The sequence below is a fragment of the Pelodiscus sinensis genome, chromosome 13, assembly GCF_049634645.1.
Source record: "Pelodiscus sinensis isolate JC-2024 chromosome 13, ASM4963464v1, whole genome shotgun sequence".
Classification (NCBI taxonomy): Eukaryota; Metazoa; Chordata; order Testudines; family Trionychidae; genus Pelodiscus; species Pelodiscus sinensis.
The window spans coordinates 25,847,973-25,874,987 of NC_134723.1; the positions used below are offsets into that span (position 1 = coordinate 25,847,973).

Consider the following 27,015-nt stretch of genomic DNA (forward strand, 5'->3'; position numbering starts at 1 on the left):
CATGCTCATCTTGAATACTGCCTATAGATGTGGTCGCCTCATCTCAAAAAAGATATATTGACATTGAAAAAGGTTCAGAAAAGGGCAACTAAAATGATTAGGGGTTTGGAACGGGTCCCATCTGAAGAGAGATTAAAAAGACTTGGACTTTACAGCTTAGAAAAGAGGAGATTAAGGGGGGATATGATAGAGGTCTAAAAAATCATGACTGGTATGGAAAAAGTTAGTTACTTATTCCCACAATAAAAGAACTAGGGGTCACCAAATGAAATTCAGGTTTAAAACAAACAAAAGGAAGTTTTTCTTCACTCAGCGCACAGTCAACCTGTGGAACTCCTTGCCAGAGGATGCGGTGAAGGCTAGAACTTTAACAGGGTTCTAAAAAGAGCTAGATAGATTATTAGCCAGGATGGGTAGGAATGGTATCCCTCGCATCTGTTTCTCTGGAGGTGGGTGACAGGGGAGGGAACCTGCTGTGTTCCCTCCTTCTGTGGCATCTGGTTTTATCCACTGTAGGCAGATAGGATACTGGGCTAGATGTATGAACCTCTGGTCTGAACCAGTATGGTTGTTCTTATGTTTTTATGACACCTGCCGGAGGGCTTAAATATGGGACTGTCCCTTTAAAAATGTGACATCTTGTCACCCTACTTCAGTCACCTCGTTATTCTAATATCCTGGGCCAACACTGCTATGACAACACTGCATATGTAAGTACAAAGAGCACATGCCTAATAAAAAACATGAATACACCATTAGAGGGCGCTAGAGTCCACACAATGTTGTTTACTGTGAGAGTCTGTCAGAGTCCAAAACAGTAGAACCTCAGTGTTACAAACACAGAAGGAATGAAGGTTGTTCCTAAAACTCTGAAATACTCATAACTCTAAACAAAACATTATGGTTGTTCTTTCAAAAGCTTACAGCTGAACACTGACTTAATACAGCTTTGAAACTTTACTATGCTGAAGAATTGTTCTGTTGTCCCTTTTTTTAGTATTTTACTTATAACCCAATACTATATTTGTTTTTCTTTGTTGCCTGTCTTTGCTGTTGCTTAATTGTGTACTTCTGGTTCCAAATAAGATGTATGGTTGACTGGTCAGTTCATAACTCTGATGTCATTACTCTGAGGTTCTCCTGCAGCTGACATCTCTTTTGACATAAAATTTAAATATACAGGTTTCAGTGGTAGTTGGTGAATTTAAATACATCCTCAACACTGAAAAAGACCACCTGTTCTATCATGCATTTGTTTATAGGATGTGTACATTTCCCGGTGATTGTTCTCAGAACATTTTAGTTTCATGTAGACCCTTAGTTTTTGAAGGAAGCAAGGAAGAAACCAAAGCACTCAAGAGAGACAATACACTCTGTGTACTCTTAATCCTGAACTTTCTTTCCAATTTCATGTCTTTGTGTGAAATCCTAACTACATTGGTATCAAAAGCAAAACTCCCATTGACTTCACTAGTGTCATGATTCTGTCCTTTGTCTTTATTTCCCACCATATTATTCTTCATGAGATACCTCATTTAACTAGATAGTGGAGAAGATTAGATGGATTTATATATATTTCAAATTGTTTTTAATCCTAGTATAAGTCTATGATTCTTTCCCTTTCCATATACAGAATTAATCCGTCTCAACTTTCCTTCAGAGTAATAGCAACAACTAAACAAAGATCAAATTAATCTTTGGTGCAATTTCAGCAAAAACAGTGAAATTACACTGATGATGACGATTCCCCCACCCATTTCTCTTTACACAAGGTCATTAATCTCATAATAATTATCCTTCATATAAGCACAGTACAACCCTTCAAAAGAGTTGAGGGCAACCTGTAGCCATGGGCTGCACATTGTTCATCAGGATAAGTTGCTGGCAGGTAATCAGAAAATGTTGTTTACCTTGTGTCCACGGGTATGGCCTGCCTGTAGCTCCCATGGTTGTGGCTCACTGTTCCCAGCCAATGGGAACTGTAGGCAGCTATCCGTGTCGACACAAGGTAAACCACCTGTCTGATGGTCTGCCAGTGGCTTACTCTGATGAACCATGTGTGGCCTGCAGGTTCTTTCTCTGTTCTAATACAGTTCTCTAGGTAAACTGTTCCAGTCCTTTAACCTATTTATTTTAAAGATAGTGTCCACTTTCTTCATTTATTCTTTTGGATTCATAAGTTCTTGTGCACAGCGGCTTTGAAGATCAAGACCATCCTTGACAGGTGTTTGTTTAACCTGCTCTTATATATCTCCAATGATGGAGATTCCACAACATCCTTAAACAATTTATTCCAGTGCTTAGCCACCCTGACAGGAAGTTTTTCCTAATGTCCAACGTAAGCCTCTCTTGTTGCAATTCAACCCCATTGCTTCTGTCCTATCATCGGAGGCTAAGGAGAATAATTTTCTCTCTCCTTTTGTAACAACCTTTTAGGCACTTGAAAACAGACATCATATCTCTTCTCAGTCTCCTCTTTTCTGTACTAAACAAACCCATTTTTTTCAATCTTCCTTCACAGGTCATATTTTCTTAACTGTTGATCATTTTTGTTGCTCTTTTCTGGACTTTTTTTTCCAATTTGTCCACATCTTTCATGAAATGTGGCTCCCAGAACTGGACACAATACTTTAGTTGAGGCCTAATCAATGTGGAATAGAGTGGAAGAATGACTTCTCATGTCCTCCTTACTCTTGTTAATGCGTCCCAGAATGATGTTTGCTTTTTGTATAACCGTGTTACACTGTTGACCCATATTTAGCTTGTAGTCCACTATGATCTCTAGAACCCTTGCCACAATACTCCTTTTAAGGCAGTCATTTCCAATGTTATATGTGTGCAACTGATGGTTCCTTCCTAAGTCAAGTACTCTGCATTTATCCTTATTGGATTTCTTCCTATTTACCTTACATCATTTCTCCAGTTTGTCCAGATCAATTTGAACTATAATCCTATCTTTCAAAGCACTTGCAACACTCCCAGCTTAGTATCATCCACAAACTGTATAAGCATTCTCTCTACGCCATTATCTAAATAATTGTTGAAAATATTGACCAGAACTGGAACCAGAACTGATCCCTGTGGAATCCCACTCATTATGCCCTTCCAGAATGACTGTGAACTATTGCTAACTACTCTCTACAAAACCTCAGTTAGACTGCATTCTGGCTACTAAAAATATAATGGACATTGAATAATAGCTGATGGCTCCAAGCAAGGTACGACTTGTCATCAATTCAGGCATAATCTGTGAGAATAATACAATTTTCTAAAAAGGCTATGTGGATGATAAGCTTGGTCTTGAACATTTCAGAATATAACATCACTCACAAGGTTTCCTCTTTTTCCTAATGCTGATGAGCCCCAAGCATGCTCATAAATACTGGCAGGCTAAATTAAGTCACATTTTGCCAACTTTTGTTCCTCCTAAAATTGTAGTTAGTTTCATTAACATGGTGATACATTACAACACCCTTAAAGCTATTCACTTCAATTTCACACCTGAAATTCTGTTTCAACTCACTATGATCCATGGACATATTAATCAGGTAGCATTGTGACTGCCAGAAAATACTTACTACACTTGCTAATAGACCCAGCAAGGGAAAACATATGTCTGCAGCTGCATTTGACGCATGGCAGAATGAAGGAGTCTCTTAGTTTCAGTACTTCTAAGTTTTACTCATGTTTGTTTTATGTAGTTGTACACATTTATGTGCAAGAGGGATTCTTCTAGCATATTTTAAGAACCCGACTTTGGTTTTAAATAGTTATATTTTAAAATAGGAAAGAAGGTAAAGATACAAAAAATGATCCAATCTGTTATTTTTAGTTGTTTCTGAAATTCTAAAAAAAAAAAAAAAAAAAATAGTACTTGTACTTGCAACAGGTTCTATTTGTAGATTCATGCCAAATAAACTTGGAACAAGATATATAATACACATTTCAAGCCAGTTGCTAGCTAGACTTCTCATACATCTATACATTTTCCTTTTATAAATTATTCATATTCAGTTGGTAACTACTACTCCAGAGGAGCACAAACTCATTACAATCTCAAATCAATATTTGCCTCTTGATCTTGGGAGAATAAAAGTAACTGTGTCTGTGAACATACAGTTGTTTATGGTAAGTCACTCTATAATCGTGTGCATTAGAATTTCTGATTACTTTTAGTCTGGTGTCTTGCCAATAATGTCATTTGCTTTTTGTAGCTCAAATTTTTCTTTAGTTTTCATCACAGTCACCAAATCACTGAAAATTTTGTACCTGAACAGCCTCTGCTAGCTTAGAAATGCAGGTACAGAATTATGTGCAAAACTGTTGCTATAATTAAGTGGATATGTGAAAGAATAGTGGCTAATTTCAGTAGTGACAGCAGATCCCTTGTTGGCACATTGGATATGTTAAAGGTTGTGAGGTTCTAAGACACTATGGGTATGTCTACACTACCCCGCTAGTTCGAACTAGTGGGGGTAATGTAGTCATCCGCAATTGCAAATGAAGCCCGGGATTTGAATTTCCCGGGCTTCATTTGCATGAAGCCGGCCGGTGCCATTTTTAAATGCCAGCTAGTTCGAACCCCGTGCCGTGTGGCTACACGCGGCACGGAGTAGCTAGTTCGGATTAGGCTTCTAATCCGAACTAGCTGTACTCCTCGTGGAATGAGGAGTACAGCTAGTTCGGATTAGGAAGCCTAATCCGAACTAGCTACTCCGTGCCGCATGTAGCCACACGGCACGGGGTTCGAACTAGCCGGCATTTAAAAATGGAGCCGGCCGGCTTCATGCAAATGAAGCCCGGGAAATTCAAATCCCGGGCTTCATTTGCAATTGCGGATGACTACATTACCCCCACTAGTTCGAACTAGCGGGGCAGTGTAGACATACCCTATGTAATTAACTTATGTACATATTTTAAATAGATAAATATGACATGACATAACAAAGAGACTTAAGCATGGATACACAACTTTGGTTCCTTTATCATGATCAGCAGTCACATGCTTAAAGTACAAGACTCATCACAGTTTGTTTCATCAGGGCATAGTCCAGCCAGCCCATAAAATATTCTCCAATGTTGTCAAGCTTTCTACTTCGGTAGGAGATAACTGTCCCAATAAACACTTTCCATCCTGAGTTGAAACCACAGTTTGCATGGAATTATGAATCATTTATGACATCTGGCTATTGTAATCCTCCAAACCAGTAAGCTTGATTCTTGAAAGATATTTGTGTTGTTTATGTAGTGGAAAGATGAGAAAATATTTTTTGACTAATGGTAATACTCTAGAGAAAAACATACTTGTTATAAATATGTTCCATTGCAATTGTTGGAGATTAATAGAATTGCCATACAAAGGACTTACATCACTGTTCCTGCTTGACCTATTCAGGAGGAAAATAAAGTATCTTCTGGGAATGCAAAACAATTTATTTGGAAAGGAAATAAGCAATGCAACCCCTTTTCATCATAGAATGTAGCCTTTATATAGCTCCTGCTGCTAAGTAACAGTTCCTTGAAATGAATCATAAAAGCACCAGATGTAAAGGTGAGTGCATACTTTTTCCTTAACTTCAGGCCTTGCAGTAAACTAAGAATCACTCACGCAGTGGGTATGAGACTCTCAGTTTTTAGATTAACAAACATTTTCAAAATTAAAATCATGTTTTGTTTGTGTCATTTGCAGATCACATGAAGAGTCAAGCAGTCTCCTTACAGACAATCTCCAAATGGATAAGTTTTGGAGATTGTAAAGAGTCCACTTGACCCTTCATGTGATCTGCATATGACACAAACAAAATGGTTTAGTCCTGTTCAGGTAAAATACTAGACATTGCCTGGCATCTAATGCAGTGGTGGGCAACCTGTAACCAGTGCTGCTTCCCACAGCTCCCATTGTCCAGGAATGGCAAACTGTGGCCAATGGAAGCTGCAGGTGAAAGTACCAGTGGACACAAGATAAACAACCTGTCTGGTGGCCCACCAGTGGCTTACCCTGATGAATTGTGTGTGGCCTGTGGCCTGCAGTTTGATCACCACTGATCTAATGCATGGAGATGCTGTTCCTCCAAAGATGAATGCAGCTTAGGAAATAATATATGTAAATGTAAAAACTGGGTCAAATGACTATGAGAAACCACTTCAGGCAAAAATTGTGAATGTGGTTGTAAAATCACTTGTCTTTGGAAAACTTTGTATAAAGGAGGGTCTGCTATCAGAGCCTGCAATTCACAAACTCTCTTTGTGGACGTTAGTGCTACTGGAATGAAGTTGTCTGACACGAAAATGGAAAGGGACAAGATCCCAGAGGCTTGAGTGGGGGTCTTATTAAACCCACTAGGACTGAGTTAAGGTCCCAAAGGAGCTGACTTTCGGATCATAGGATGTAGATGAAGTATCCCTTTTAAGAATCTTGCTACCATGATCTTCCCTGAATGGGAGAATGAAATGCCAATATTGCTGCCACAGCCACATGCACTTTCAGTTAACTGAATGCAAGCCTCAGTGACTGAAGGTGTAGTCAGTACTCACCATGCATCCTTGCATGGATTTGAGAGGCTTTATCTCCACTTAGTCACAGGTGATACCAAAGCCTCCACCTGGATATTGAGGGAAGCAGCGATGTGCCACAAAAGGTCTTGATATGCCTTATGATCCTCTGACACTGAAGAGAGGGATGAACTAGGCAACACGGAATCATCCGGAGATGAAGACAAGACTTTTAATTGGACTAAAGCTGGATCCTGTTCCAAGAGTCATGGACCCAGATAGGATGACTCTGGAGACTTTACAGGAAGTAGCAACACGATTGCCTGGGCCTGTGGTGGATTGACAGTCATTATCACACACTCATCTGGTGATTTGATCTGTGAGTGCCATGAAGAGTGGACCTCCACAACTGAGCATCCCATGGATTCCATGGAGGCCAGTGGTACAGAGGGGGATTTGGTGGCATTATGTGCTGGACCAGGAGCCTTCATCCCAAATATAAGCTGAGTGCCAATCCTGGTACCTGAAACAAAAAACAGGACTATGTAGCACTGTAACTGATTAGTCTCTCGCACCCCACCCAAGTCCGGGAGGAGGCAATACTGTCCCCTCGTATCGAGGGACCCCTGGCCAGCCTTTTGTCGTAGCTGCCGGGATCGGCCGCAAGGCGAGTCGGGCGGGGAGACCGGGGAGGGGACTCGGGCCCTCCCTCTCTCCGAGTCCCAGCCCAGGGCCCTAAGGCAGGGGAAGCTCTCCCTTGCCAATGTAGGGGGTCGAGACCCCTTAACCCTCCATTCACAGGGTCCACAGCCCTGCCCTGGGCCTCCTCTCCCCAGTCTGAACTAGTTTACTCCCCACCGCGGGGAGAGACTCACCCCTCGCTGCCTCCTCTGAGCCACAGCAGGAGTTTTCGGCTCCTCCGTCTTCCTCCCCTCCGCCTGTCTCTCTCAGCCCTTTTGAAAGGGCCGCCATTTCGCGTCCTCTGCTGGCTCCGCCCCCGTCCGCGTCATCTGGCTGCCCGGGAGTCCCGGGGTGACGTCCCGGGGGACGTCATCCAGGCGCGCCGGCCCGGGCCGTGGCCCCACCGCCATGGCCGCGCCCGCCGTGATCGGCTCAGCCTCGGGCTCCCCCGCGGTTCCCCCACTGCTCCTGACAGTGCGGGGCAGCGTGGCGAGGCTGGCTGCCCCATCACAAGCACTTTAAAGACTAACAAGATGGTTTATTAGGTGATGAGCTTTCGTGGGCCAGACCCACTTCCTCAGATCAAATAGTGGAAGAAAATTGTCACAACCATATATACCGAAGTACCTGTGTGTGTGTATATATATATATATATATATATATATATATATATATATATATATATATCCTGGTATCTGTAATGGTTTATTGATGGTGCCTGTGCAGTCCAGGCATGATCACAGAATCATAGGATACTAGGACTGGAAGGCACCTCAAGAGGTCATCGAATCCAGTCCCCTGACCTCATGGCAGGACCCCAATAGACATTTATCTAACCTACTCTTAAATATCTCCACAGATGGAGATTCCACAACCTCCTTAGGCAATTTATTCCAGTGTTTGACTACCCTGACAGTTAGGAAGTTTTTCCTAATGTCCAACCTAAACCTCCCTTGCTGCAGTTTAAGCCCATTGCTTCTTGTTCTATCTTCAGAGGCCAGGAAGAACAATTCTTCTCCCTCCTCCTTGTGATACCCTTTTAGATACCTGAAAACCGCTATCATGATCCCTCTCAATCTTCTCTTTTCCAAACTAAACAAGCCCAATTCCTTCAGTCTTCCTTCATAGGTCATGTTCTCTAGACCTTTAATCGTTCTTGTTGCTGTTCTCTGGACCCTCTCCAATTTCTCCACATAGTTCTTGAAATGTGATGCCCAGAACTGGACACAATACTTCAGTTGAGGCATAATCAGCGCAGAGTAGAGCGTAAGAATGACTTCTCGTATCTTGCTCACAACACACCTGTTAATGCATCCTAGAATCATGTTTGCTTTTTTTTTCAACAGAGTCACACTGTTGACTCATATTTAGCTTGTAGTCCATTATAACCCCTAGTGGGGTTATGATGCCCCTGATTCAGATGCTGAGGAGCAACGAGATCTTGGTGATAAAGGCAGAGCAAGACCAGAAGGGACAAGTAACTGTTCTGATTCATCTATCGCCGAGAACGAGGCAGGAAGCAGTGCTGCTAGTGAAAGCAATGCTGTTAGTACTGAATATGCCAGTGCAAGAAGCAGTGTGAATCCTGAAGTCAGCAGAAGTATCTAAGGGTGCATCTACACTGCACCATTATTTAGAGATAACTAGCATTAATTCTAAATAACAATGTGAGTATCTACACAGCCATTCTGTTATTTTGAAATAATGGACGGCTTATTCTGAAATCTGTAAGCCTCATTCTATGAGGAATAACACCTATTCTGAAATACCTATTTTGAAATAAGTCATGTGTAGACACTTCACAGTGGCTATTTCAAAATAGCCCCTCCCCATGAGATGGCATGTCTACATTAGGGAAGCCTATCTCAAACTAATTTTGAGGCTTCCCTCCAGTGTAGACATGCTATTTTGAAATTCAGGCAGTGTAGATGTACCCTATGGCTATCTGGTTAAGATCATGATACACCAATATGTCTACATATGGCATTATGATGGACTTTCTCCTGCTATGTTCCCCTCCCAAGTTGGGAGGTGGCAGTACTGTCACCCTGGAAGTGGGGTTTCAGTGAAGAAAGCAGCTTTAAAATCTAGATGTAGCTCTGCTTGCCAATTCAGTATATTTCTGAACTGACATCTCACACTTTGTGGCCTGTGCCGGCTGGTTCCAATCCCCATGGCAATGAAGAAGTTGTGCTGCTTCACTTAACCCTCTTCCACAATTAGGCAGAATCTGACCCCCTGAATATGAAAAAAATGCCACATTCAAGAAAATACGACTCCCCACAATGTGGGTAGGATGTCAGGGTTCATACAACAGTTACAAAACGTGTGATGCTGATGATCTCCTTGAAGGACATCAATTGATAGAATTATTCCTGTTCCCTCTGTCCTCAATTCCTTACCCCCTAATTCCACTTACATTTAAATTGTCTGCAGTGTGGTCTTAACAAATCTATAAGTCAGGTCTACCCAAGTGTTTCTAATTTCCCTTCATTGAACTTGAACGAATAACATCTGAAAATGCAAGTCTTACAACATTGCTTCAACACATGGAGACGATTTAAAATAGCAGTTTGATAATGTCATGATCTGTTAGAAATTGTCCGCTTTATATTGCAGATATTAAAAGTTAGTTGCCTCAGTCTCATAGGATATGTTTTTCTTATGACACACAAGAAAGCAATTCACTGGGTTGTGAAATATGATGTTTGGACCTCCCTTTGGCAGGATAAGTACAGTGTGGAGAGTGCAGCTTGTTTCTTTTGTGTCATATTATTCTGTTGTGCACAGCTACTAAATTCACAGATAATAAAATGCAAGAGTTATCAAATTAAACCTATCATTAACCTCATCTGAAGTAAGCAGCTGATGGACAGTTAGTCCCACTGGGTATAACAAACATCTTTGCAAATACTGTAGTATCCGATAAAGGAATTGGCTTTATTAATGAACAAATAAATCATGCACATAATGTAGAAAATGGAGAGAACTGTATGGTATGTTCTATGAGTTCATGCAAATGCTAAGTGTAATGTAACACACAATCCTAGAAATTCACCACCAGCTCACCTCTCTTTTCAGACATGTATCTTTTTGAAGGAACCTGTAGCCAGTTTAAGTTCCACTACACTAATTTCCCCAGAAGTGTATGCTACTGGTCTGATTTTTCCATGCTTCTCTTGAGAGCTACTGCTACAAGTGCAATTATATTCACAGATACCTCTAGATGATCTGGTTTGCTAGGGACTGAGGTGATTATCACAAATGCCTGCATTACTGCTTGCTTTAACGTGAAAAATGTATTTACATGCTAGTCTGTCCAGACTCAAGAAACCTTCCTTTTCAAGATAATGTTGAGTGAACCTGCACTGTAAGCAAAGTTAGGGATGAAGTCTCAATGGTATCCTGCTAAACTTAGATAAGAGTATAAAGAACTTAAATCACTGGGCATAGGCAATTCCTGAATTGTATCTATCTTACATAGGGCTGGTGTCCAACCCCCCTGAGACAATGTGATACCTGAAAAAGAAACTCTTGGGACCATTAGTTGTACCTTTGTTGGGTTACACTTTAGTTCTGCTTCCTTGATGGTTATTAAAAGCTCATCCAGATATAACACCATCAGGTGGAATCAAACATGAGACCTCTGGATCTTAGTGCATGAACGTTTACAGCATAAGTTAAAAGCTAGCTGGCTCTCAGACTCCTTATTCTCACTGTAAGTAGTCTCAGTGCCATTAGATCGGACAGTACATCACAGGTGTGTGGGTTACACAGGCAATCCACATGTTCCTCTCAAGTTTCTCTTGCTAAACAAATGTCTCCTACAAACTGAAATAAAACATGGTTTGGAAAACAAATGTAACCCTTCTGCCAGGCCAAGTAAATAGCAGCAGCAAGGGCCGGGTTCAGTATCTAGGGGTCTCCCCCCAACGAGGTAATACAACACCGGCTCGAGCCCCCACCCAGTGACCTGGGAAATCTTACATACACCTCTGGGTGCCTCAAAAGAGGCAATTCTTCCCCTCTCGCAAGCACAGAGCCTCAGTGTAGTAGCAAACCTTTAATAACATGAGGTAACCGACATCTGCATTAAATTGGGGAAACACCACAACTCGGATTTACCAACCAAACAATGAGCAAAGGCCCTCCCCCCAGCCACAAATCTCCCCAACGTCCCAAAAGTCCAACACCCCAAGAGTCTCAGCCCTGGGTCAGTGCCGTCCCAGGGTTCAAAAGTCCACCCGGCAGGGTTCCACCATCCCAACCTGGAGGGGTGGGGGATCGATGCACCTTACGTGGCCCGACGGTGGCTCCGCCTCTCCGTGCCGCCGCCGCCAACACAAGTCACTCCGCCACACTCCACTTGCCGCCAACACAAGTCACTCCGCCACACTCCACTTGTCGTCAGGTGAGCCGCCTCCACTGTCCGGCTCCGCAAATCCGCCAACCGTCTCGGTCCACGCTCCGGGCTGCCAGCTGGTTGCTCCTGCCGCTGCTCCGCCAGCTGCCGCTCTGACCAGCCGCAGGCCGCCGTCAGCCGCTCCGCTGTCTGCCCTCAGGTCGCCCCGCCAGCTGCATCTACTGTCCGCCTGTGCTTGCTGGTTGCCCCTTGCAAACTGCTCTGCTAGCAGCACAGCACCAGGCTCCCCTCAGCAACAGTGATTTCAGCTCTCGTAGCGCTAGCCCACAGCAAAGTTAGCTCCACAGCTCACAACTAGACTCCTAATGGAATCTAAATTAACTCTGATATTCCACAGTGGAGAGAGGAGGGAGTGCAATCACTGTTGCTTAGGCCCTCAAACAGAGCCCAACCTCCCTCAAGTTGACTGGGTTTGGAACCCATGCCCCTTGTCTAGCGAGTGCTACTTAGTTTATGGCGAATCCCTCTGTCATAAACAGTTCCACCATTCCATTGTCCTTGATTCGCATAATCAGGGTAACAACACTTTTATCCCCTCTGCCTCAATAACAGAGAGACTGGGGCTCCCACAGTGGCCAAAGTGACGATTTGGGCTGCTGTGGCACATACTAGACAGGGTGGGTGTGTCTATGCAAATTGGGCTCAGCCCCTGAAGTCTCTGTGCACCACTTGCCACAGTTCGCCACTAGATGTCAGGATAGAGTTTACCCTGACCCTGCTTACACTTAGAATTCACTTCATTTTCCATGAAACATAGCTGGACTGTTATGGAATCCTAGGGGTAAGACTTAGAAAGCATACTGAAACCCCTCCACTGTGAAAGTAGGATGGTATTGACTTTCAACATGTGTCTTAACCGCAGGGTATAGATTGTGGTCAATGCTAATGAGAACAAAGAGAACCTATACCACCTACAGAAAGCAGGGTCCCTTAAGTTTCTAGGGGGCCTCCACACCAAGAAAAAAGAGGATTGACACTTTCATGTGCATGGATAGAATGGAATCCCAGTATTAAAAGGGGGTGCCCTGAAAATTATTGTTGAGACTGAGGGTGGTTGAATTAAAAAAATATCATACTATCCTTTCCATCTTTCTTCTGAAAAGTTTGAATCCAAAATCCCAGGAGTGATGGCACAAAGCAACCTTTTAGCTTTTCAGGTGGCTGGGAAGGGATTTGGCTTTTTATATTAAAGGTGGCTAAGAAGAGGAGGTGAGTGGCCATGAAAAAGAAAAGCCATGAAATCATCTGCATTGGTTTACATTCTATATGATTTTGGGATACAGAATGCTCTGAAACATGTGCTAATGTGATTTCTCTGGAGGCCAGCAGAGGTGAGCCAAACACCTATATCAAATAAAGGGCAGTGGGGAGTTCCTGTCCTAATTGAGAACAAACTTGTCTGCAGGGTTTAGTATTGGGAATTCTGACAGTGCTTTTAGAACAGAGGTTCTTACGTAGGTGTCGGAATTCACAAGAGCCAAAACAAAAGCTCATGGAAAGAGGTATCTGTGACAACTTATCCCTTAGAATACTGCACTCTATCCTACTCTCTCTTTCTTCCCGTTACCCCACCTCTTCCCATCACTGTCTTCCTGTTAGCTGCTATTCTTTCTCCTAGCAATCCTTTCTTACTTCTCTAACTCTGTCCCCACTGACCACTGTATTATGTTCCCCCATGAACAAGCTAACAGCCTCATGCTACCCACACACATTTCACTGTCCCTAGTCCCACTTCCCCACTCTTCCCACAGCTGGTTGTTACTCACTGTCCATAAACTGAGATCCAACAGTGATACTTTTCTTTGTGCTGATTTCTGGCCTGAGGGAGGAGTCAGGAACTGGTAGCATGGGAAGCTGAGTCATATTAGGGGTGATAGGTGAGGAAGAAAGTTTTTGATAGGGAGAACCATGGCAGGTCACAATCTGTTCTAGACTCTCAATGTACCTTGCCTTTTAGTGGCCAGGAGCCTTCAGAACTTTCCCACATAGTCACACCACAAAAACCCTAACATTTCCTACATACAACTTAGGAAATATCTATTTGCACAGGGTTTCCAAATGGTATTTTGTTAATGCACTGAGGCTATATTACAATTATTTCAAGTTCAACATGAGGGGATCTTTTTATTGAAAGATGCAGAAAAAGGGATAAAAACATTTCTGGAAATTATCTATCTGTTAATGGTTTCCCCACATAAACAAAATAAAAATAAGAATTTCCACTAAAAGCTAAGGAAGAAAAACCATTTCAGAGCCTGATCCTGCTCAGAAAAGCTCCCAGTTTTCTTCAGTGGGAGTTTTGCCTCCAGACAGTCTGCGGAATCAGACCCTAAAAGTCTGGCTGAAAGGAAAGAGATTGCAGAAAGAGGCTGGCAATTTCAATCACTTTTTCAGAACTATCTCCTGCTTCTAAAAAACAGTTAACTTTTCTCAGCTATGAGGCAATATTGAGAACACACAATAAAACCCAGTGGTCAAACCTCACCTTATAAAAGATGTATTTGGTAAATATGAAGACAGAATACCAACCTAGGGATTGTATATATAAATGCTTGATCCAAAGTAATTGATTTTAATGTGCCGTGGGCCAGGCTCTATATATTTTGAAGAATTGGATTGATGCTTCCTTAAATTTTCCTAATTGGTGGTGTTTTATAGTGTGAAACACACAAGTCTCCTGGAGCTCTTCAAGGTCAATGGTGATTATTGAGGATTCTTCTGCCTCCGATAATATTGCATTGAACTGGGGAATTAGATGCCTTTTTTAAGTATGACATTCCAGCCTCGGCTGTTACCCCATCACTGCTGTCATCAGTCTTCTCTGGTTGTCTTAGGGTACGTCTAGACTACAGGCTTTTGTCGACAGAAGTTTTGTCGACAGATACTGTTGACAAAGAGCGTCTAGACTACATTCAGTGCTGTCGACAAAGTAAGCTGCTTTGTTGACATGGCAGTGTAGACACAAAGGACAGTTTAGATGTAATAACGCTTTCTGTCGACAGAACTCTGTCGACAGAAGGCGTTATTCCTCGTAAAATGAGGTTTACCAGCATCGACAAAACTGCTGAGTTCTGTCGACGTTATGTCGACAGACCTCAGCGGTAGTGTAGACGCAGGTTTAGTTTTGTTGACAAAAGTCCACTTTTGTCGACAAAACCCTGTAGTCTAGACATACCCTTAGTTTCTGGGTGCTTTTCACTTCAGGCACTGCATGTAAACCCATGCATGAAACTATGTCAGCAGGGAGGAAGAAGTAGCAGTCAAGCAGCTCAAAGATACTGACATGAAAATTGTGAGAAAACTGAATTAGTGTAAAAAATCAGGGAGGCTCAGCAATGTAAAGTAAATAAACGGGGCATTAGGAACTCTACACTGAAATCTTTTCCCAGATTTAACATTAGAAGACATGTCCTATAGACATTGTGACCCGGATGGGTGAAACAATTCAACTTGCATATAATTTTGCCCAAAACTTTAAAAACAATTTTTATTTCAGATGCTAAAAAGTTTGAGTAACTTATTTGCCTAACCATCACATATTTCTTAGGTCAGATGTTGTCTCTGCACTTGCAGATTCCGGCCATGATTTGGAAGTGCCTCTGCCAAAATGCCTAGAGAAAGATGGTGCTTATGAGAGTCCATAGCCAGGGTAGGCCCACTGCTCAGTGAGGAGGGAGAAGCAGTAACAGGAAACTTGGAAATGGCGGAGATGCTCAATGACTTCTTTGTTTCAGTCTTCACCGAGAAGTCTGGAGGTGTGCCTAACGTAGTGAATACAAGCAGGGAGAGGGTAAGTTTAGAAGATAGGATACACAAAGAACAAGTTAAAAATCACTTAGGAATGTTAGATGTCAGCAAGTCACCAGGTCCTGATGAAATGCATCCCAGGATACTCAAGGAGCTGATAGAGGAGGTATCTGAGCCTTTAGCTATGATCTTTGAAAAAATCATGGAAGACAGGGGAGATTCCAGAAGAGTGGAAAAGGGCAAATATAGTGCCCATCTATAAAAAGGGAAATAAGAACAACCCAGGAAACTACAGACCAGTCAGTTTAACGTCTGTCCCAGGGAAGATAATGGAGCAGGTTATTAAGGAAATCATATGCAAACACTTGGAAGGTAATAAAGTGATAGGGAATAGCCAGCATGGGTTTGTGAAGAACAAGTCATGCCAAATTAATCTGATAGCTTTCTTTGATAGGATAACGAGCCTTGTGGATAAGGGAGAAGCGGTGGATGTCATATACCTAGACCTTAGTAAGGCATTTGATACGGTCTCACATGATATTCTTATTGATAAACTAGGCAAATATAACTTAGATAGGGCCACGATAAGGTGGGTGCATAATTGGCTGGATAACCGTAGTCAGAGAGTTGTTGCTAACGGTGCTAAATCCTGCTGGAAAGGGATAACAAGTGGAGTTCCGCAAGGGTCTGTTTTGGGACCCGTACTGTTCAATATCTTCATCAATGATGTAGATATTGGGATAGAGAGTACGCTTATTAAGTTTGCAGATGATACCAAACTGGGTGGGGTTGCAACTTCTTTGGAGGATAGGGACATAATTAAAAATGACCTTAGCAAGTTAGAGAAATGGTCAGAAGTAAACAGGATGAGGTTTAATAAAGAGAAATGCAAAGTGCTCCACTTAGGAAGGAACAATCAGTTCCATACATACAAGATGGGAAGCGACTGTCTAGGAAGGAGCATGGCGGAAAGGGATCTAGGGGTCATAGTGGACCACAAGTTGAATATGAGTCAACAGTGTGATGCTGTTGCAAAAAAAGCAAATATGATTCTAGGTTATATCAACAGGTGTGTTGTAAGCAAAATTTGTGAAGTCATTCTGCCGCTCTACTCTGCACTAGTTAGGCCTCAGCTGGAGTACTGTGTCCAGTTTTGGGCGCCACATTTCAAGAAAGATGTGGAGAAATTGGAAAGGGTACAGAGAAGAGCGACAAGAATGATTAAAGGTCTAGAGAACATGACCTATGAATCCAGGCTTCATGAACTGGGCTTGTTTAGTTTGGAAAAAAGAAGATTAAGGGGGGACATGATAGCGGTTTTCAAATATCTAAAAGGGTGTCACAAGTAGGAAGGAGAAAATTTGTTCCTCTTGGTTTCTGAGGACAGGACAAGGAGTAATGGGCTTAAAGTGCAGCAAGGGAGGTTTAGATTGGACATTAGAAAAAATTCCTAACTGTCAGGGTGGTCAAATATTGGAATAAATTGCCACTTGTAATTCACCATGAAAGTTCCAGCATTAGGCAGAAGAAAAGGAGGGGAGGAGAGCTTTGGAATTACAAAATAGCTGAAAAATTATCAGCCCTAAAAAAGTAGGATGATTTTTTTCCTAAGCAGTATTACTCTAAGGAGTAGCCCTGCTGGTCTGTATCTGCAAAAACAAGTAGGAATCCTGTGGCACCTTAGAGTAACACATTTATGAAAGTAGGAATAAGAAATCCTCCGGAAAAGGCTTTATTTTCCAGAGAATAACATCTAGACTGGTGCTTTTCTCCGGCTTTTCTCCAAGATAGGATAAAAGCGGCAGCCATGTTAATGCAAATGCCGTGGGGGATATTTAAATCCCCCGCGGATTTGCCTATTCCAACATGCTACATTAGCATCCCTTTTCTGGAAGGGATGTCAATATAGACGTAGCCAAAGTGTCTCTGGTTTTCCTTCTCTGCCTCAACTTCTAAGTGCCAGGTCTGTAGAAGAAACTTAATCTCACCCATAGTTAGAGATCTGCCTGTCTTAGGACATCTTCCCACCTTGGTGTTTGTGGTGGGGAGGGACAAGGCCACCACTATCTATTTCTGTTCCTATGTGGCCATTCCTCCCCGTTACTAGGTGTCAGTCTCCTGCTTCTTGTTCCATCTCTGCCTGTCTGTCACTGAGGTGGATGTCTGGGCCTGGGAGCTGTTTTCACCTTGGTGTGCTGCTTTGGGAAGGTTGACTTCTTGAGGGCTACTCTGCCCCACCACAAATGCATGCACTTGGCTGCTTTCTTGACCTATGCTAGCTTACCTATCCAGTTGCAGCCTTTGAACATCATAGAAAAATATTCCTTTCAGTTTCTAAATTCTGAGCCCTAATTAGGTGAAATGATTGGCACATGGATCCCAGCAGTTGCCTCAGTACAGTTCAGGTACCTCATGTCACGAGCATTATCAGGCTTTATAACCTAGTGCAACAGATCTTTTTGCATGGCAACACAAACTTATATGACAATGGCCCAAACAGTCAATCTATGGTAAAGTGGCTGGCTATGAACTAGTAGCATTTGAGAGTAGCCATCATCCAGATGGACTAACTTTTTGCTGGGTATGAAGCGCTGTATATTGGTATGCTGCTGCTGCAGCTCTGGGACTATTTCATTACATAATTAAAAAAAAAAGTTTTTGCTGTACTGAAATTCTCTTGCTATTGCTGGTCACAGAGGCTATGTCTAGACTACACTTTAGTTTTGAAAGAGGATATGCAAATTCCTACAAATTCTTCCGATCTCACATTCAAAAGTGGGTCTTTCGAAACTGAAAGTAGTCTGGATGTAGGTTTTTTTCGGAAAAAAAAACCCTTTTTTGAAAAACCGCGTAAACCTAATTTTTTAAGGAAGAGTGTTTTTTTGAAAAGGGGGGTGTATCTGAAAAAACCGTGTCCAGACTACTTTCACTTTCGAAAGACCCACTTTCAAAAGTGAGCTTGGAAGAAGATGTGCAAATTCCGCGGAATTTGCATATCCTCTTTAGAAAATAAAGCGTAGTTTTATTAGACGTACCTTTAGGTCTGCAGAATTATCCTTTCCCACCAATCAATACTGGTTTCTTTAGCCCAGAAACAGCAATCCATGATGTGGATCCCTAAGGATAGCTAAGGGTGCATCTATATAGCAGGGCTTAATTAGAAATAAGTTATGCAAATTTAGCTATGTCAACCATGTAGCTTATTTTAAAATAGTTTATTTTGAAATTAGGAGTGTCTACAAAGCACTTATTTCAAATTAGAGCAATCTTCCTCCAACTTCCCTTACTCCCCGTACAATGAGGGTTACAGGAGTTAGAGTAAGCTGTCCTCCAGCTTGACAATATTTCAACATTATTTCAAAATAACTGCATGCTGTGTAGACGGGGACTAAGTTATTTCAAAATAATGTTGCTGTGTAGACATACCACCTATACTGCACACTTATTTCAGAATAAGCTATTCCAGAAAAAATATTCCAAAACAGCTTATTTTGAAATAGAGCGTCTACATTACAGGGACGCCTCGAAATTAGCTTGAGGGAGGCTGCCCTAATGTGGACTCGCTACCTCGATTTAGAACCCCAGGAAGCACTAGGGAGTAATTACTTTGAATGGCTCTGGGGAGAAGCGATTTCCAAATAACAGCAGTGGAGTATCCACACTACAGTTATTGTGAAATAGCAGTTTTGGAAGAGGAGTTATCCCTCATGGAATGAGGTTTACAGAAGTCGGAATAAGCTGTCTGTTACTTCAAATTTATTTTGAAATATCAGAATTGCTGTGTGGACACTCGCATTGTTATTTCGGAATAACGGCCATTATTCCGAAATAATGCTGCTGTGCAGATGGACCCTAAGGCTACGTCTACGTTGCATCCATCTTGTGCAAAAGCCTATGCAAATGAAGCACAGATTAGCAAATTGCCATGCTTCATTTGCATAATTAATTAGGGGTTGGTTTTGCGCAAGAGGCTTTTGGAAAAAAGGAGCCGTCTACACAGCTCTTTTTGGCGCAAAACCTCTTGCGCAAAAATGGCCCCTAATTAATTATGCAAATGAAGTGCAGAAATATGCGAATCCGTGCTTCATTTGCATAGGCTTTTGCACAAGAGGGATGCAAAGTAGATGTAGCCTTAGTGTGCCAGTGGCTTTTAACACTATGTTGAAACACTGGTTTAATACTAACTAAGAAGAAAGAGTGCCACCTACTGAAACACCAACATCTATTTTTGTAGGGAAGGAAGATGAAGTGGATGACCTGATAAGTCTTTTACATCTCTGTTTTCTATTTATTATTCAAGACTTTGGAAGTAATTGAAGGAGGAACTGATTTTCAACTTTTAAAATGTGCACACGCCCAATCCTGCTCCCATTGACGTCAATGACAAAGCAACTGCCCCTTCAGTATGAGCCCAACTGGACTCCACAACTGAGATAAAATCACCTGTTGCTGACTGTTCTTTTCAACATATAAAAAATTACTGCCCCCCCACCCCTCCGCCAACCTGATTTGTGTCACCATGGTGGTAAAACATGCTAGGGTTTTAACTGAAGCATTTAATTCAGGGCTCCATCCATGCTCTTTTTCAATCACCAATTCCTCATTGACACAAGCAATGCAGAAATGCCAAACCATAGAATAAACTCATTGCTGGCATGGCCTCTCAGCCAACAGCTGTGCAGTTCTTGTTCTTTTAGCCAGTGGAGATATAGTATCTATGTATGTACAGAAGATAACTAAAATTTAATTTGCCCCAGTTGTAGTAGAGAAACATAACCTACTATATAGAGTTGAAATAATGTGGATGGTATCATCTGTATATAATTGATAGGGTTACATTTTCCATTACAGTGTCTTCTGGAGGAGGGGGAGGATATACAACAGGGTAGCAATCATAACAATCATGCATTACAAAACATCAATCACAAATCATACTTTCAATTACTACAGAGTGATTTGCATTTCATTCTGACATGTACAAATGACCTATTTCTAAACAATGTCACATAAAATTATATTAAATTAAATTTTTATTCCAAATATTGTAAAGCTCTAAGCCAAACAGATGGACAGGTATGGTATTACTTCATTTGCAGCATGCTAAGCTTGGCTAAGAGCCTACAGAGCACAAATGTTTCAGTAGTCCTTAGGGGTTAACAGGCATTAAATTCAATGAGGCCTAGAAATTAAGAGATCTGGCAATTGTTGCTCTTTATATTAACCCTGGAAGAGATTGCTGGAGTGGGAAAATAGCTATTCTTGATTAATCAACCTGTTATTTTCAGCTATTTTAAACCATTTCTTTAAATGAGAGCTACATAAATTATAATGAAACCAAATATAAAGAAAAAAAAAAACCCAACAACCCACAAAGCAAAAATCACAACAAAAACTATTTAAGAGTCCAATTGCATTTTGTGTCTTTTTTGGAATGTAAATAAAATATAATTATAAACATATAACATTTCAGACATACTTTTTCCAAACATTACCTCTCATCATAGGGCAAGGCCTTATTAACACTTGCAAACCTGCTTAACTTTAAACATCTGAGTAGTCCCAGTTAAGTGTATGCAAAAGTGTTTGCAAAATCAGAGACTAAACATGCAGATTAAAATCAAAATAAAAATCCAGTTGACAACTGGCGCCGTTTTCATTTACTTGCCAAGCCCTTAGTTCGGGTTTTTGCATGTCTCTGCAAGTATTAGTGAAATTAATGTGAAATCTGAATGACTTCAAGCTCCTCAAATCCCTAATTAGAGCTACCCGTGAACAGAGTATTTTCCTTTAATATTCTTTGGGTGTGTCTACACTGCACCCTTACCTCAAAATAAGCTACGCAATCTGCACTATGCAAATTGCATAGCTTATTTTGAGGTAATTTTGAAATTTGAAATTTGGTGCTGTCTGCTCAGCTCCAAATTTCAAAATAAAGTGGTATTGTGAAACATCCCTTAACCCTTGTGGAACGAGGTTTACAGGGACATCGGAATAGCGAGCCCGTTATATTTTGATATAAGAGGTGTGCTCAAAAGACGTGGAATATGGATTTCAGGATACTTCCGGTATCCTGAAATAGCTCCACAGTGTAGACGTAGCCCTTGATGGCAACAATTCCTGCAAAGGAAATATGGACTGCTAAACTCGGGATTTTAGCAAGGAAGCAAAAAAGAATCTGATATTTAAAAATACATTTCTTTGAAATATATTTATTTGGTAGTTTAAAGATATTGTTATGAGGTGAGTAAACCCTAGCTTTTGGGTCTGGTGTTTGCTAAAGAGGCATAGGGGTTGTAACCATTTTTTGTGTGTCTTCAAAAACTTACATTTGCATCTAACCTCTGAAACTGGGTGGAGGACTAACCATGTGCTTTGCATAAGCCAATGCAGTTGCCTAGGCTACTTAGAGCTTTTATCCATAGAAAGAGTTGGATGTGCAAAATGAGAGTGCAATGTTAGGTTAAGGACTGGCTCCTTTGAAAATCTGATTCTTAATATTTTTCTTACTAATCTGGAACTGTAAACAATCTGGGGGAAAATATTCTGAATAGCATTTGCAGTTCATCTTCAAAACTACAGGGAATATTTCTGGACATATACCTGTCTGCATATGGCACTTTTGTGATGTCTTTCAAGAATACAACTGCAGCCAATTGTTGCAAAGCAAGGAATAGTTAGAAAAATCTACATATAATATACTTGCCAGCATTTGCAGATCCATCATTTTAAAGCATGAAATTGCTGGAAAAACTGCTCTTGACCAAGACTTTGATGGATAGGAACTGGATGCTCTTCCAATGAAATCAAAGAACTAAGCCTTAATTGCTTTAACTATGAGAAACTGATCTGGCTTTTTGGCAAATGATGTTTATTAAATGCTACAAGAAAATAATTTTTTGGCCATCATTTTGGTGTTCAGGATGAAAATATTCTTTAGAATCCTTTTTGAACCTATAGATACCTACGATGAAATTCAGGGCTGCAGTACATGAATTAATCTCCTGTCCCCTTGCTCTTAAAATATTAAAATACTGTTAAGCTTTCCACAGAACTTGGAACTATAACTGTGCAATGCATACATAAAACTAATTGGCAGTGAAGTGTTGCTTTAGGCTTACAAACACTGTCTTTTTTACTTCTGGGGCCTGGATTTATTCCAGCTTAATCCAACTAAAAATTGTTGTCTTGAAAAGTTTGAGACCGCCTTGAAACGGGAGAATCTGTAGTTGCTTGCCTAAACATCTTTGCTTGTCAAAGGAATTAGTCCAAATACTCTCAGTGTTGGTTGTTGCCTTATGCAGCGGTAGGGGGCAGAATCAAAGCTGACTGCACAGTAGAGTAGGGACTAGCCCTCACTTTTAGAAGACAAACTCAGTTGCGAGATGCTTCCAAAGGTACTCCCTGTGGCCTGTAAAACAAAGATCGAAACTCATCTGCAAGTTCATATTCAACAAGATAATATTATGAACATTTAACTACTGCAGAGAACTATAACAATAGGTTAGATAGATCTTCCTTTTTCAGGGAAGGTTGGATCTAGCCCTTTGAAGAAGGGGAAATTTTCAGGTAAACAACCACAAATCCTCCTATTTTTTCCTCAAATCCACCATAAGGGATTTTATCAATAGCAACAAAATTCCTAGGGAAGGAACAAAATAATATCACTGAGAGGAAAGGTTCTAAGGAATCATCATAACAAGTGGAGTTCCACAGAGGTCTGTTTTGGGACAGGCTCTCCAATATTTTCATCAACGATTTAGATATTGGCATTGAAAGTACGCTTATTAAGTTTGCAGATGATACCAGGCTGGGAGGAGTTACAGCTGCTTTGGAGGATAGGGTCATAATTCAAAATGATCTGGACAAATTGGAGAAATCGTCTGAGGTAAAGAGGATGAAGTTTAATAAAGACAAATGCAAAGTGCTCCACTTAGGAAGGAACAATCAGTTTTACACGTACATAATGGGAAGCGACTGTCTAGGAAGGAGTACGGCACAAAGGTATCTAGGGGTTATAGTGGACCCAGGGCTGGATTAAGGGGGGGGGGGGCGAGCCGGGCAGCTGCCCGGGGCGCCAACCTATGGGGGACACCTGGTTGAAGTGGAAAGGGGCACTGTTCACCTGGGGGTGGGGCCGCGCATACGCCGCGTGCCCGGGGGTAGGGCCGCGCATGTGCCGCGCGCCCGCTGCCCGGGACACAAGTATGGCTCGGTCTGGCACTGAGTGGACCACAAGCTAAATATGAGTCAACAGTGTGATGCTCTTGCAAAAAAAGCAAACATGATTCTGGGATGCATTAACAGAAGTGTTGTGAGCAAGAAATGAGAAGTCATTCTTCCGCTCTACTCTGCGCTGGTTAGGCCTCAGTTGGAGCATTGTGTCCAGTTCTGAGCACCGCATTTCAAGAAAGATGTGGAGAAATTGGAGAGGATCCAGAGAAGAGCAACAAGAATGATTAAAGGTCTAGAGAACATGACCTATGAAGGAAGACTGAAATAATTGGGCTTGTTTAGTTTGGAAAAGAGAAGATTGAGGGGGGACATGATAGCGGTTTTCAGGTATCTAAAAGGGTATCACAAGGAGGAGGGAGAAGAATTGTTCTTCCTGGCCTCTGAAGATAGAACAAGCAGCAATGGGCTTAAACTGCAGCAAGGGAGGTTTAGGTTGGACATTAGGAAAAACTTCCTAACCGTCAGGGTGGTTAAACACTGGAATAAATTGCCCAGGGAGGTTGTGGAATCTCCATCTGTGGAGATATTTAAGAGTAGGTTAGATAAATGTCTATCGGGGTGGTCTAGACGGTACTGGGTCCTGCCATGAGGGCAGGGGAGTGGACTCGATGACCTCTTGAGGTCCCTTTCAGTCCTAGTATTCTATGATTCTATGATCATGGCGTGATGGATCCAGCTGCCAAAGGCTGCATCAGGAGATAATTGATTATCAATCCCTGCATACATTTACCAAGTTGCAGCTTTACAGATTTTATTGTAAAGGGCCTGCCCTTTCCCAGTCCATGATGCTGCCAGTGCTCATACTGAGTGAGCCCTGGTGCACAATGAATCCTTTGTCCCGTATGCTTGTAGGGATCAGAACGTGCAGGTCTAGCACCCAGGGCGATGGGCAACATGGATCTCTGACATTCACTTGCTGCCAAAAGGGGAAATGAATGAAGTAGCATCTTGCCAGTCAAGCTCAGGCTGCACAGGAAGTCCTATTGGAGCACTGAAGGCCTGAAGCAGCTCACTCCAACCACAGAAAGTGAGCCATGTGAGCCATCTGAGCAATTGTGCAACTCTCTGCTGCCACTCTGTTAGGCTCTACTCTTTCTGCTTCCTGCATTCCACATCCAGACCTCTTCCTGACCCCTGCACTGTCCCCTTGTTCCTGATCTGGTGCCTGCCTGTACACCTCATTCCTGACCATTGGCTACTATTCTTGTCTCTCATTTCTGATTCTGACTCAATCCTTGGCTCTGGCTTTTGGTATCTGACTCTGGCTACACCCCTCAGCTTTGATTCCTGGTTTGATTCCGGCTCCATCCTGGCTCTGGTATTTTGCAGCTGTCTCTGGCTCTGACGCCAACCTGGATGCCTGCTTCACCCACTAGATCACACTCCTGATTAGGGTTGCCACCTTTCTAATTGCTGATAGCTGGACCCCTTGCTCCTACCACTACTCTGCTTTTTCCCTTGAGGGCCTGCTCCCTTCTCCGCCTTATCTTTTGAGGCTCTGCTCATTCTCTGCCCCCAAGGCTTGTTCCTCTGCCTCCCTCTCCACTTTGCTCCCTGGATTGTCTCTTCCTCCCTCATTTCCCCAGCAGGGCTCCCTGTGCTCCAGGGCTGGGTTGGGAGCTGCTGCAGCCTGACATGGAGCCTGCCTACTGCGCAGGGGCTGACATGGGTTAATGACCAGATGGCTCCCCCTGCCTTACAGTATCTGGACTCTTGGTATCCACATCTGAGTGGACATTAAGAGGTCCCCTTCTTGACCAGACTTTTTGGTTAAAAACTGGGCACCTGGACAATGAAGCCAGAAAGCTGGACAGACAACCCTACTCCTGCTCTGATCAGTAGCCAGTTTGCCTATGTCCCAGTTCCTAACAACCCTTCACCAAAGCACCAGCATAGCCACTGCGAGACTGAAGATTTTGATGCCTTCTAATCTCTTTTTCTTGAATAAAATAAGACCAGAAAAACTGGTTTTCTCATGCTGCCAATTATTTTCAGACAAGCCTTTAAGGCTAATCCTATATCCAGCAAATGCCATAGCTTCTCCTTTGGGTGAGAAGTACATGGACAAAAAGAAGGCAATGAGAGGTCTTACGCTTGATGAAAAACCTAGCTTACTTTTGGAATGAAAGTGCAATCCGCTCTCCAAACCACCATGTTTTTGTGAAAGATGCAGCAAGGTGGATCAAGTGACAAAGCTTATTTCATAGATTCATAGGGTGCCCGCAGTAAAGCATTGAACACAATGTTCAAATCCCAAGATAGAACTCTGTGCATCATAGGAGTACTCAACAGCTGCACTTCTCTAATGAAGCAACAATTGTCCTCATTGTAGAAAATGGAAGATTTTTCTGGATAACTCAAAATTGCAGACAGTAGAGAAACATGCTTTTTCCAGGTACTGTATTAGCCAGTAACCTAAAACTGATTCATATTAAAACTCCATGAGACACTTGGCCTACATGATACTGAATAGGTGTCTCTCTACATCAAGCTCTGAATGTAGATTAGATGCTTGAGAAAGCCACCTGTTGCTTTTCTTCCCAATGCTAACAGTGCTAAAGACCAGTGGAGTAACAATTTTGCTCAAGAAACTTCCTTTCAAATACCAAGCTTCGAGGTTTTATTTGCCTGGATCCTGGTAAATAAAACTGGATGGTGGGATAACAAATCTGAACTCTGATTCAAGAACAACGGTGACTCCACTGAGATGTTCATGAGGTCAGGAAACCTTCTTCGGCAACGGGGGCAGTAAGATCATTTCCTCAATCATCTTTCTAATCTTCTGCATTACCTTAGTGATATTGGGGAAAAGCATAAAGTAAGCCCTTTGGCCATTAGAGTATCAGGGCAACTATGTCTAGGGCTCCTGACCCCTTTTCCCTGCAAATTATCAGGGAACCTTTTGGTTTTCCTTCAATACAAAAAGAACGAGAATCAGAATTCCGAATTTTTGAGGATCAATCAGAATGATTTGTTGTGAACACTTCATTGTTGGATCAATTTTCCCACTGCTCAGCCAGTTGGCTTTCACATTATTAGTGTCCTTGATATGCAAGGGCCTGACAGATTGTAGATGGGCCTCTGCCCACTGCATGATGGAGATCCCATGAGCTCAGACCAGTCTCATGGTTTACATATACCATTGCCAATGGATTTGGTCATTACCAGAATATGACTGTTTGGCAATGCTGGGGTCAGTTGTTGAAAAGCATACTTTATTGCCCACAGATTTAGACAGTTCATGCCTTTCTTTTGCTCTGAGAACTGTGTCCCTGGGGCCACCAACTTCTTGGAGAACACCCCCTGGCTTTCAGATGGTCATCTGTTATGATGACCTCTCTGGCTCTGCCCAGGCCATCCCTCCTTGGAATCTGTCTGTGGACTCATCCACCATGCCAAGGATTTCAACACAAATAATGAAAAATTCAGAAAAGGGCAGT

The 27,015-nt window shown here is 42.1% G+C and overlaps 1 protein-coding gene and 1 long non-coding RNA gene across 2 annotated transcripts in view; one reads left to right on the forward strand and one right to left on the reverse strand.

Annotated features, from left to right (window-relative positions):
- The window catches only part of ZDHHC15 (zDHHC palmitoyltransferase 15), a 226,177-nt gene that overhangs the window by 69,040 nt on the left and 130,122 nt on the right, over window positions 1-27,015 (reverse strand). The window lies entirely within an intron of this gene.
- Window positions 5,483-27,015, forward strand: part of LOC142831233 (uncharacterized) — a 56,662-nt gene continuing 35,129 nt past the window's right edge. The window contains exon 1 of the long non-coding RNA XR_012906904.1: window positions 5,483-5,551. This is a non-coding gene — a long non-coding RNA (uncharacterized LOC142831233). The remainder of the gene's footprint in view (window positions 5,552-27,015) is intronic.